Source organism: Pristiophorus japonicus, chromosome 12, assembly GCF_044704955.1.
Source record: "Pristiophorus japonicus isolate sPriJap1 chromosome 12, sPriJap1.hap1, whole genome shotgun sequence".
Lineage (NCBI taxonomy): Eukaryota > Metazoa > Chordata > Chondrichthyes > Pristiophoridae > Pristiophorus > Pristiophorus japonicus.
In genome coordinates this window covers 37,267,777-37,280,586 of record NC_091988.1, presented here as the reverse complement: position 1 = coordinate 37,280,586, position 12,810 = coordinate 37,267,777, and the positions used below count along the sequence as shown (strand labels likewise).

The following is a 12,810-nucleotide window of genomic DNA, read 5'->3' as shown; positions in this document are numbered from 1 at the left end:
CCCCCCCCCCGTCCGCTGTCGGGAACGGCTTCCTCCTCCCCCCGCCCCGCGGGAGCGAACGGCTGCCTCCTTCCCCCCCCCCCCCCCGCGGGAGCGAACGGCTGCCTCCTTCCCCCCCCCCCCCCGCGGGAGCGAACGGCTTCCTCCTCCCCCCCCCCCCCCCGCGGGAACGAACGGCTGCCTCCTCCTTCCCCTCCCCCCCCCCCCGCGGGAACGAACGGCTGCCTCCTCCCCCCCCCCCCCCCGCGGGAACGAACGGCTGCCTCAACTTGAGGCTTCCTGCAGCATTCTCCCTGGCTGAAGCACTTTCACACAGGTAAGAAGATGGTTTATTTAATCTTTTCTTTGCTTATAAATTTTTATTCAGGTTGGATTTATTTGTATAATATTTGAAGAAGTAAAAATAAGGATTTATTATAGAATTTAATGACTTCCCTTCCCTCCCCCCCCCCCCCACCTCGTTCTGGACGCCTAATTTGTAACCTGCGCCTGATTTTCTAATGTGTAGACAAGGTTTTTTTCAGTTCTACAAAAATCTTCACTTGCTCCATTCTAAGTTAGTTTGGAGTACGTTTTCACTGTGGAAACTTTGAAATCAGGCGTCAGTGGTCGGACACGCCCCCTTTTGAAGAAAAAATTCTGTTCCAAAGTAGAACTGTTCTACCTGACTCGAACTGCAGAAAAAAAAATGTGGAGAATTGCGATTTCTAAGATAGTCCGTTCTCCACCAGTTGCTCCTAAAAATCAGGCACAAATCATGTGGAAACTTGGGCCCATCTGAAAAGCTGTTAACTCCGTGCTAAGGACTAACTTCTAGCTAACAAAATTAAGGCTTTGGAACCTTTAAGTGCCCACCAAATCCCCCAAAAGCTGTATAGAAAATTTGCCAAAGACTAGTCAACCACCACAAATCAGAAAGCACTTAGAAAATTATAAAACATGCCACTGTCCAAAATGTTAAAAGGAAGTCCAAAATTTATATCAGAGTGTACAGCAAGATGCGGCAATGTTTTATTCAAATAGCTTGTCAGGACAAGAGCCCAGAGTACTCCAATGAATGGAGCTTTATTGAAAGATGAAGCTCAGAGTTTGACCTATCAGCTGTGATAGAATATTCTGACATCTCAAATATTTGACTATTCACATGACATGTAGATACAGCTTGTATTTCAAGACAAAAATATAAAAAGCAAAATAGAGGTAAACAGCAGACCATCAAACTCAAGACAGTGGTCTCATTTTCTAAATTAATAGTATCTCAAGAGGTGCAAACAGATGATATGAAAGCAGGTTATTTTTCAACATTATCCCTAATGCACTATATACGCTTCTAAGCACATCACTTAAATCCTGCATTTAAAATTTGAGCAGTTACACAAGTTGTCCTTCTTCATAATGATTGCACAAATTTGTACACTTATGTGCATTCCAGTCATCTTCTCCAATTCCACTAATCCGCAAGTGGACAAACTTGCCCCCAAACGGCTGTTTAGTTTATGCAATAAAATGTTGCGTATTTACACTAGGTTTAAGAACAAACTCCAGCCATAGGACAGGCAGGTAACAAAATATATCATGATGTTTTTCAACAGTATCAGACAATTTTTAGAAATTGGACTGGAATTGCCAAGAGGCCAGCCCAGAGTCTTCCCGTGACCCAGTTCATGCTCCAGCAGCTCTGATGCAGCAAAGGATTAATTCTTAGTTTGAAGATTTGTGTACAAAGATTTCTAGTGACTATCACAACCACAGAGACACTTCCACAGCAACAGTAGATTTGCTGATGGTATTCTGCACAGATAGAAACATAGAAACTAGGTGGGGTAGGCCATTCGGCCCTTCGAGCCTGCACTACCATTCAATATGATCGTGGCTGATCATGCAACTTCAGAACCCCATTCCTGCCTTCTCTCCATACCCCGATCCCTTTAGCCCTAAGGGCCACATCTAACTCCCTTTTGAATATATCCAACGAACTGGACTCAACAACTTTTTGTGGTAGAGAATTCCATAGGTTCACAATTCTCTGGGTGAAAAAGTTTCTCCTCATCTCTGTCCTATATCCCCTTATCCTTAGATTGTGACCCCTTGTTCTGGACTTCCCCAAAACTGGGAACATTCTTCCTGCATCTAACCTGTCCAATCCCGTCAGAATTTTATATGCTTCAATGAGATCCCCTCTCATTCTTCTAAATTCCAGTGAATATAAGCCTAGTCGATCCAGTCTTTCTTCATATGTCAGTCCTGCCATCCCGGGAATCAGTCTGGTGAACCTTCGCTGCACTCCCAATAGCAAGAATGTCCTTCCTCAGATTAGGAGACCAAAACTGCACACAATACTCAAGGTGTGGTCTCACCAAGGCCCTGTACAACTGCAGTAAGACCTCCCTGCCCCTATACTCAAATCCTCTCGCTATGAAGGCCAACATGCCATTTGCTTTCTTTACTGCCTGCTGTACCTGCGTGCCTACCTTCAATGACTGATGTACCATGACACCCAGGTCTCGTTGCACTTCCCCTTTTCCTAATCTGTCACCATTCAGATAATAATCTACCTTCCTGTTTTTGCCACCAAAGTGGATAACCTCACACTTATCCACATTATATTGCATCTGCCATGCATTTTCCCACTCACCTAACCTGTCCAAGTCATCCTGCAGCCTCTTAGCATCCTCCTCATAAGCTCACACTGCCACCCAGCTTAGTGTCAATCTGCAAACTTGGAGATATTACATTCAATTCTTTCACCTAAATCATTAATATATATTGCAAATAGCTGGGGTCCCACCACTGCACCTTGCGGTATCCCACTAGTCACTGCCTGCTATTCTGAAAAGGACCCATTTATTCCCACTCTTTGCTTCCTGTCTGCCAACCAGTTCTCTATCCACGTCAATATATTACCCCCAATCTTGTGTGCCTTAATTTTGCACACAAGTCTCTGGTGTGGGACCTTGTCAAAAGCCTTTTGAAAGTCCAAATACACCACACCACTGGTTCTCCCTTATCCACTCTACTAGTTACATCCTCAAAAAATTCTAGAAGATTTGTCAAGCATGATTTCCCCTTCATAAATCCATGCTGACTTGGACTGATCCTGTCTCTGCTCTCCAAATGCACTGCTATTACATCTTTAAAAATTGATTCCAGCATTTTCCCCATTACCGATGTCAGGCTAACCAGTCTATAATTACCTGTTTTCTCTCTCGCTCCTTTTTAAAAAAGTGGTGTTACATTCGCTACCCTCCAATCCATAGGAACTGATCCAGAGTCCATGGAATGTTAGAAAATGACCACCAATGCATCCTATATTTCTGGGGCCACTTCCTTAAGTACTCTGGGATGCAGGCTATCAGGCCTTGGGGATTTATATTTTAGGTGGATCCAGAATGCGGAGATACTGTACAACCATCAGCTCATATTTTATTGCTAACATAATCTCACAGCAGATTCATCACCTGGTCTGAAAGAGCAAGTCAAAAAAAATTATTGAAAATTTGGCACCATACATAACTGATTGACAAGTGTTTACTTATATTTTCATTTCCATAATAGTACTTAAACATTAATCACACACAATTTCAAATTTTAAAATTCTTTACAAAATGTCCTTACAAATAATAGAAAATCTTTACCCGAGTGGCTTCATCGCAGCTACAGCATCTATCCGACAATGTGGAAAATGGCCCAGGTATGTCCCATCTATAAAAAGCAGGACAAATCCAACCGAACCAATTACCGTCCCATCAGTCTATTCCAATGATCAGCAAAGTGATGGAAGGAGTCTACAATATTGCTATCATGCGGCACTTGCACTCATCAATAACCTGCTCACCGATGCTCAGAACCACTCAGCTCCAGACCGCATTACAGCCTTGGTCCAAACATGGATACAAGAGCTGAATTTCAGAAGTGAGGTGAAAGTGACTGCCCTCGACATCAAGGTAGCTTTTGACGGAATGTGGCACCAAGGGAGCCCGAGTAAAATGGAAGTCAATGAGGATTGGCGGGGGGAAATATCCAATAGCTGGCCGATATAAAGAAAGATGGCTGTGCTCGTTGGCAAACAATCAACTAACACAGTCCCAGGAGTTCCTCATGGGAGTGTCTAAGGCCCAACTATCTCCAGTTCCTTCATCAATGACCTTCCCTCCATCAGGTCAGAGTGGGATTATCACTGATGATTGTTTAGCTCAATTCACAATTCCTCTGATAATGAAGCCGTACATAGCTGCATGTAGGAAGACCTGGAGAGCTTCCAGGCTTGGGCTGATAAGTGGCAAGAAACAGTCACGCTACACAACTACCAGACAATGACCTCTAACGAGAGGGAATCTAACCACATTCCCTCAACGTTGAACAGCATTACCATCATCGAGTCCTGCACCATTAACATCCTTACGGTCACCATTTACCAGAAATTGAACTGTATCAGCCACAGAAATTCCATGGCTGCTAGATCAGGTCAGAAGTTGGGTATTCTGATGCAAGTGATTCACTTCCAGACTCCACAAAGCCTCTCTACCACCTACAAGGCATAAGTCAGGAGTGTGATGGAATACTCTCCACTTGCCTGGATGAGTGCAGCTCCAACAACACTGAAGAAGCTCAACACCATCCAGGACAAAGCAGCCCGCTTGATTGACACCCCATCCACTGGCTTAAACATCCACTCCCTCCACACCATGGCTGCAGTGTGTACTATCTACAGGATGCACTGCTGCAACTCACCCAGATTTCTTTGGCAATACCTCCAAAACCCACAACCAAGTTCCCTCCAAGTCACATACCATCCTGACTTGGACATATATCACCATTCCTTCATTGTCACTGGGCCAAAATCCTGGAATTCGCTACCTAGAAGCTTTGTGTGTGCACCTTCACCCCCGGAGAGCAGCAGCTCAAGGCAGCAGTCCACCGCCACCTTCCCAAGGGAAATTAGAAACAAACAATAAATGCCAGACTTTCCAGCAATGGCCACATCCCAAGAAGGATTTTTTTTTTTTAAATGAAGAGAGTAGGAGACAGGATATAGCTGAGGAACCAGAGTTAAATAGGTGGGTGGGGGAAGCATCCAAACATGAGCCACTAATGACAATACAGATACATGCAGGATGCCATTTGATGGTGGGTAAATCACCACATGTTGCTATACTAAAATACATAGCCAGCCATCCCCTGTTTGATGCTGAGGATGTGCTGAATTAGTAATGTGCTACAATTGGCCTTTGCATCCTGGCCCGAGGATGGGATGGGAAAATAGCCAGGACAAGTGCTGGGAAAATGCGAGAGGAGAGGAGCCAGCTCATTTCTAACATCTTCCAAGGTCAAACAGTCCACCCATACTTACAGGCCATGCTCATAAATGAAAAAGGTCAATTGGACAACAAATTGGAGGCTGCTGATGCCCACTGTGCCATAACCTGACAAAAGTTGATGGTTTTGAGAGAGGATGATGGAAACTGTGCAGGCAATGGGGAGGAACACTTTTTGTACAGAATTTACTGCTTGCTTTTAAAGTTTGGATAAGTCACTCTTCCCTCAACTCGCTTGCAAATACCAGGATCACTTTTTAAACAGTACAGCCCATGCAGCACTACACCATCATTATCTAAACATTCATACAAGTGTCCCTGTAAAACATCACACTTTCATAAAAGGAGTATTTGCAGTCAAATTATATTTCAGAGCTGTGATGGATATGAGTGTTTGGCGGATTCATTAACATTCTCTACAGCAAGTGCAATATATCACCAAGAATGACAGACACTACTTTAAGTTGCAATATTCAGCACATACCAAATACCTAACTTGCTGTATTTATAATGCAGCACAGAGTTCGCAAGTCCAACTTGCCTGCCAAATTCAGGTTTAGTGTGACTGGGGATTCAGGTTTATTGTAAGAAAGTTCACAAAAAACAGCCCTATCTTTCTTCCCCGTGAAGACTGTTAATACAGATGGGTTTGAAAATGTTTGGAAGAACAGTCAAATGTGATGAGAATAGAAATACACACAGTGGAAATGCTACTGCCAAAAGAAAATGTTTATCGATACCATAAGGTTTATACAGAATTAATATAAGCAGAACACATTTGCACTGGATATAACTTAAATAGGTGTTTAAATGTCAACGAGTAGCATTTAACTGGTTTGATATTGTTGTTAATGAAGCAGGAAATCACTGCCAAAGCTCTCAGAAGCAATCTAAAATAGACTTACAAAATGAACTTGAATTTGTAGATTATATTAACAAATTGTATTTATATCGCACCTTTAACATAGTAAAACGTCCCAAGGTGCTTCACAGGAGTGTTATAAGACAAAAAATAATAATTTGACACTGAGCCAGATGACCAAAAGCTTGGTTGAAGAGGTAGGTTTTAAGGAGCGTCTTAAAGGAGGAAAGAGAGGTTTAGGGAGGGAGTTCCAGAGCTTAGGGCCCATGTAGCTGAAGGCACGTCCACCGATGGTTGAGCAGTTATCATCAGGGATGGTAATGGTCGCCCGTGAACAAAGCATTCCTAAAATACTGATAACCCTTCCAATGAAATGTCATTGACCTGGAATGGGGGTGATTTTAATTCTACTCGCTCAGCAGAATCCTGACAGGTGGGCAGTTAACATCTTAACTGCCCACCTGGCTCTTACCTGTCCAAATCTGCAATTTTAACCTGTTCTCCTGAGCAGGCAACAGGACACACGCCCGGAGCCCGCAGGGTCCTACTTTACATATGCACGTTGTGACCGATGACATAATTGAGACCTGACTATAATTTTAACTCCTCCTGGAGTTAAAATCAGGGCCAAATCTCTCCCCATATGCTGTCTGACCCAGAGTGTTTCCACCATTTTGTGTTTCTATTTCAGATTTCCACCATCTGCCGTATTTTGTTTTTGTTTAATTCCTAAAATACTAATGGATTAATCAACTTATATGGCATTTTGCATGCTGACCATTATTAGGTGTATTTTGTTAACCAGTAAAATGCTGCAGAAAAACCCCCCCCATAAAATTCTGGAACTACAAAGTAATTCGGTCAGCATTTGGAAGGAGAAAAGATCGGTGAATGTCAGGTCAAATTGTGCTGAAGATTCTCAATCCAAAACTTTGACCTATGCATTTCCAAAATGTTGCATTCATTACAGATTTCCAGCATTCGTGGTTACTCTTTTTAGTTATACAGTAGCACGATTGTTAGAATGTATTTTATGCAGTAGGCCCACTCCAATAGAGCAAATTGAGATAGCTGTTACTTGATGTTAAACCCTGTTAATGAGTTTAGCTACTGGGCCTTTAGAGGACTCACTGAAAATAGTGAATGCTACATGTAAATTGATGATTGCTAAACAGTAATAAATGGTACACAACAGTCACTGTACTTCAAAAAGCATTTCACTTTGTGAATCATCAAGAAGATACAATGGACTGACAAGAACAAAGAAAAAAAGAATCTGAATTTAGATAGCACCTTTCACAACACACTTCATTGCCAATTAAGTACTTCTGGAAGTTTAGTCATTATTGTAATAGAGTAAGGAGTCTTGTGTCGGGCATGCGGACAATGTGGCCCACCCAACGGAGCTGGTCGAGTGTGGTCAGTGCTTCAATGCTGGGGATGCTGGCCTGATTGAGAATATAATACATAAGAAATAGGAGCAGGAGCAGGATTAGCCCATACGATCATTTGCCCATTCCGCCATTTAATACAATCTTGGCTAATCCGATCATGGACTCAGGTCCACTTTCCTGCCCACTCCCCATAACCCCTTATTCTCTTATACGTTTCGTTAAGATCACCTCTCAAACTTCTGAATTTCAATGAGTAGAGGCCCAACCTACTCAACCTTTCCCCATAAATCAACCCCTTCATCTCTGGAATCAACCTAGTGAACCTTCTCTGAACTACCTCCAAAGCAATATCCTTTCGTAAATATGGAAACCAAAACTGCACGCAGTATTCTAGGTGTGGCCTCATCGATACCTGTATAACTGTAGCAAGCCTTCCCTGCTTTTATACTCCATCCCCTTTGCGATAAAGGCCAAGATTCTATTGACTTGCCTGATCACTTGCTATACCTGCATACTATCCTTTTGTGTTTCATGCACAAGTACCTCCAGGTCCCGCTGCACTGCAGCACTTTGCAATCTTTCTCCATTTAAATAATAACTTGCTCTTTGATTTTTTTCTACCAAAGTGCATGACTTCACTTTTTCCAACATTATACTCCATCTGCCAAATTTTTGCCCACTCACTTAGCCTGTCTATGACAAATTTGCTGGAATTCTTTGAGGATGTAATGAACAGGGTGGATAAAGGGGAACCAGTGGATGTGGTGTATTTGGACTTCCAGAAGGCATTTGACAAGGTGCCACATAAAAGGTTACTGCACAAGATAAAAGTTCACGGGGTTGGGGGTAATATATTAGCATGACTAGAGGATTGGCTAACTAACAGAAAACAGAGAGTCGAGATAAATGATTCATTCTTTGGTTGGCAACCAGTAATTAGTGGGGCACCACAGGGATCAATGCTGGGACCCCAACTATTTACAATCTATATTAACGACTTGGAAGAAGGGACTGAGTGTAATGTAGCCAAGTTTGCTGATGATACAAAGATGGGAGAAAAAGCAAATGTGTGAGGAGGACACAAAAAAATCTGCAAAAGAACATAGACAGGCTAAGTGAGTGGGCAAAAATTTGGCAGATGGAGTATAATGTTGAAAAGTGCGAGGTCGTGTACTTTAGCAGAAATAAAATCAAAGAGCAAGTCATTATTTAAATGGAGAAAGATTGAAAAGTGCTGCAGTACAGCGGGACCTGGGGATACTTGTGCATGAAACACAAAAGGTTAGTATGCAGGTACAGCAAGTGATCAGGAAGGCCAATGGAATCTTGGCCTTTATTGCAAAGGGGATGAAGTATAAAAGCAGGGAAGTCTTGAGACAGCTATACAGGGTATTGGTGAGGCCACAGCTAGAATACTGCATGCAGGTTTGGTTTCCAATTTTACGAAAGGATATACTTGCTTTGGAGGTTGTTCAGAGAAGATTCACTAGGTTGATTCCGGAGATAAGGGGGTTGACTTAGGAGGAAAGGGTGAGTAGGTTGGGCCTTTACTCATTGGGGTTCAGAAGAATGAGGTGATCTTATCGAAACATATAAGATTATGAGGGGGCTTGACAAGGTGGATGCAGAAAGGATGTTTCCACTGATGGGGGAGACTAGAACTAGAGGGCATGATCTTAGAATAAAGGGTTGCCCATTTAAAACGGAAATGAGGAGAAATGTATTTTCTCAGAGGATTGTAAATCTGTGGAATTTGCTGCCTCAGAGAGCTGTGGAAGCTGGGACATTGAATACATTTAAGACAGAAATAGGCAGTTTCTTAAACGATAAAAGGATAAGGGGTTATGGGGAGCGGGCAGGGAGGTGGAGCCGAGTCCATGATTAGTTCAGCCATGATTTTATTAAATGGCGGAGCAGGCGCGAGGGGCCGTATGGCCTACTCCTGTTCCTATTTCTTATGTTCTTATGCAGATTTTGTGTGTCCTCCTCACACATTGCTTTTCCTCCCATCTTTGTATCGTCAGCAAACTTGGCTACTTTACACTCGGTCCTTTCTTCCAAGTCATTAATATAGATTGTAAATAGTTGAGGTCCCAGCACTGATACCTGCGACACCCCACTAGTTACTGATTGCCATCCCGAGAATGAACCATTTATCCCGACACTCTGTTTTCTGTTCGTAAGTCAATTCTCTATCCATGCTAATAAATTACCCCAACCCCGTGAACTTTTATCTTGTGCAGTAACCTTTTATGTGGCACCTTGTCAAATACACCACATATACTGATTCCTCTTTATCCACCCTTTTCGTTACATCCTCAAAGAATTCCAGCAAATTTGTCAAACATGACTTCCCCTTCATAAATCCATGCTGACACTGCCTGACCAAATTGTGCTTTTCCAAATGTCCTGCTACTGCTTCTTTAATAATGGACTCCAACATTTTCCTAACCACAGATGTTAGGCTAACTGGTCTATAGTTTCCTGCTTTTTGTCTGCCTCCTTTTTAAATAGGGGCGTTACATTTGCAGTTTTCAATCTGCTGGGACCTCCCCAGAATCCAGAGAATTTTGGTAAATTACAACCAGTGCATCCACTATCTCTGCCGCTACTTCTCTTAAGACCCTAGGATGCAAGTCATCAGGTCCTGGGGATTTATCTGCCTTTAGTCCCATTATCTTACTGAGTACCATCTCCTTCGTGATGGTGGTACCCCCCTATAGCCCCTTGACTAACAACTGTTGGGATATTGCTAGTTTCCTTTGCCATAAAGACTGATACAAAATATTTGTTCAGAGTTGGTGCGTCTATCCTCCCAAGAGATTTGTAGGATCTTGCGGAGACATCATTGGTGGTATTTCTCCAGCGATTTGAGGTGTCTGCTGTATACGGTCCATATCTCTGATCCATACATGAGGGCGGGTATCACTACAGTCCTGTAGAACATAAGCTTGGTGCCAGATTTGAGGGCTTAGTCTTCAAACACTCTCGTCCTCAGGCGCACTGGAAGCTGTGTTGAACCTCGTCGTCGATGTCTGCCCTTGTTGATAGTAGGCTCCCGAGGTATGGAAAGTAGTCCATGTTGTCCAAGGCCGTGCCGTGGATTTTGATGACCGAGGGGCAGTGCTGTGTGACGGGATCAGGTTGATGAGGACCTTTGACTTGTGGATCCCCAGGTGGGCAGAGGAAACATTTCAAGAACACTCTCAAAGCCTCCTTGATAAAGTGCAACATCCCCACTGACACCTGGGAATCCCTGGCCAAAGACCGCCCTAAGTGTAGGAAGAGCATCCGGGAAGGCGCTGAACACCGAGTCTCGGTGCCGAAAGCATGCAGAAATCAAGCGCAGGCAGCGGAAGGAGCGTGCGGCAAACCAAACTCCCCACCCACCCTTTCCTTCAACGACTGTCTGTCCCACCTGTGACAGAGACTGTAATTGCCGCATTGAACTATAGTCACCTGAGAACTCACTTTTGTAGTGAAAGCAAGTCTTTGAGGGACTGCCTATGATGATGAGTATAGGGAAACATGGCACAACAAGGTTCCACAAACAACAATGAGATAATGATCAGATAATAGTTTTTTTGGTGGCATTAGGAGGGATAAGTGTTGGCATGGGGATTGGGTGAACTGCACTGTTCTTCTTTAAATAATGCAATCATCCGCTCCAACTGTATTAGCTTCATTGCTGGCAGAGAGTTGAGTTAATTGCTCACCAACTGCCCAGCAATTACACATGAAAATTTCATGGCTGGTGCAAACAGGCACAGCAGCCCGTTTGCACAGCGAAACACGTTCAATTATAACTCTCTTTGTCCTTTCAAGCTTTAGAATGGGCCCAAGTTTCTGAAAGTAACCTGCTCCCTCCCCATTAAAGTCTCCACCTCCCAACACCCCCACAAAAAGCTGAAAAGTTGAGGAATGAATGGGATAGCTCGATTAAAAACTGCTGAAATATTAGAGATTTGTTTCAAGACGTGATTTGAATCATTGATTACTTTCTCTAGAGAAACAAAATGACATCATTTTATGTAGAGGGATGACTGTTAGAATGATAGCGATGTAAAAAATGTTACACCAAGTATAAAAGTTCAGATAATAAATGATTTTACTGCAGATCTGCTAGAAAATATACTCTTTTCCCTTCCCTAAGAAAGTGCAACTGCATTCTTCCTGCAAAAGTTTGCAAATATATCTTAATATTCAATGCAATTAATAAAATGAATGCAAAGCTCAGAATTAATAAATATGCAAATGACTGCTAGCCTCTTGGACTACAGTGCAGTAAAACAGAGAGGTTTCCTTAAATTCTGAAGGAATCAAGCCCCTTACCATTCTCAGTATGTTGGATGCATCAGGTACCTCAGTGCTTTACGCTGTGCTCCTTGGCTCCGTGATACACTTTGCTGCTCACAACTCTGCAGCATCTGACAGCAAGTTTATGTGTAAATGCAAATTCCTTTCGGAGGTCGACGTCATACACCGTAGCTTCACTGGCGTCTGCAATTTCAGGGCCGATATATAATCAATTATATATTCAAAATGGTGATTGGTCTCAACATTCCAATGGAATTGCACCTGTAAGTTTCATGTGAGTGTAACATTATGCCATCTAACATTACGTGACTGTCAATCAAGTGAACTCAAGCCCTTTACATCAATTTTAATTGCAGTGCTTCTCGGCCTTTTGGCTAAGATCATGCATAACTGACCTGACAGGGGAGTAACCATGACCCCAACGTGGTTCTCCCTGGATCAGGAAGGTGATTCTCCTATGCTTTTTGGAAATAGGAGGTGGGTGGGGTGGCTTGACCCATCCACACGGAGGTGTGTGGGGGGCCTGACCCATCCACCTCCATGGCACGAACCTGGTATTGCAGTACTTCCAGGAACGGTGCAGTGGCTCTAGGCCTTTTGGCTAAGAGCATTGGCGCAGAGTGATCCTTGATGTGTGCAAGGTGACCTCTGGCGTTTGTGATTTGACAAAGAATTGGAAAGATTGGCAACGAATAAATAAATTTTAAAAAAAACTTAACATTCACCACAAGTTGATTCTGTTGTATGTCATTTCCCAAAGAACAGTAGACATCTTGTCAAAGGCAAGTAAAAGCAATTAATGTTTTATTCACCTCGGGGCCCACAGAAATCCACGTTTCCGTGAACCACCACCCATCCCTGCCCCCGTTTTTGCAGAGTGGCGTAAATCGCACTCCGCTTGCCAACGCCTTTTGTGTAGCAG

General features: G+C 43.1%; 1 pseudogene; it reads left to right on the top strand.

Moving 5' to 3' along the window:
* The first annotated feature begins 12,242 nt into the window (after positions 1 to 12,242).
* On the top strand, positions 12,243 to 12,476 carry LOC139277777 (U2 spliceosomal RNA; annotated as a pseudogene).
* Positions 12,477 to 12,810: the final 334 nt, after the last annotated feature.